A 1,076-nucleotide genomic window follows, 5' to 3' on the forward strand; every position below is an offset into this window, starting at 1 on the left:
CCATCCCAGGACACCCCCTCCCCAGAGCCCCTCTCCCCGCTGCACCCCATTCCTGGAGCACCCCTTCCTCAGAGAACCCCCTCCCCAGAGCACCCCATCCTTGGTGCACCCCATCTCAGAGCCCCCCTCCCTGGAACACCCCCTCCCCACAGCACCCCATCTTTGGTGCACCCCTTTCTTTGAGGACCCCATCCCCAGTACACCCCTTCCCCGGTGCGCCCCCTCCCCAGCACCCATCACGTGGTACCCACTGGGCACATGGGGGGTGCAGATGTCCTGGAGCTGGTAGGGACGGGGTGACGTCCCCCAGTGGGAACTGTCCCCAAGGGTGGGCTGGGTGGGGACCCCAATACTCGGGAGGGACAGACTCCCCTCCAGGGGGACAGGAGGGGTGGCTGAGCATGGTGTCACCACATGGCACTGGTGTCATCAGTGTCACTGCATGGCCCCCAGGGTCACTGTCCCTGTGGGCGCCTCTGGGGTATGGCACGGTGTCACCGTCACTGCACGGCCCGTGTCACAGGTGTCATCATCCCTGCATCGTCCTGGGGTGTGGCACAGTGTCACTGTCACTGCACAGCCCTGTGTCACGGGTGTCACCATCCCTGCATGGTCCCTGAGGTGTGGCACGGTGTCACCGTCACTGCACAGCCCCCGGGGCGTCACACAGTGTCACCGTGGCTGCACAGTCCCACTCGTGTCACACACTGCTGCTGCGCAGCCCTGTGGTGTTGCACAGCATCAGTGTTGCTCCCTGGGGTGTCACATGGTGTCACTGTCACCGCGCAGTGCACGGGGTGTCACTGTCACCGCGGGACCGACGGTTGCCACGGAGTGTCACTGCAGCTCCCATGGGTTGTCACACAGAGTCACCGTCAGTGCCTGGTGCATGGGGTGTCACATAGTGCTATGTCACTGCATGGCCCACGGGGTGTCACCCAGTGTCACCGTCACTGCCATCCCGCAGTGTATCACCCAGTGCCACGGTCACTGCATGGCCCACAGGATGTCACCCAGTGTCACCGTCACTGCATGGCCTGGGGTGTCACACACTGTCACTGTGCAGGATACCCCCC

This window comes from Charadrius vociferus, unplaced genomic scaffold (assembly GCF_000708025.1).
Source record: "Charadrius vociferus isolate BGI_N301 unplaced genomic scaffold, ASM70802v2 scaffold1284, whole genome shotgun sequence".
Lineage (NCBI taxonomy): Eukaryota > Metazoa > Chordata > Aves > Charadriiformes > Charadriidae > Charadrius > Charadrius vociferus.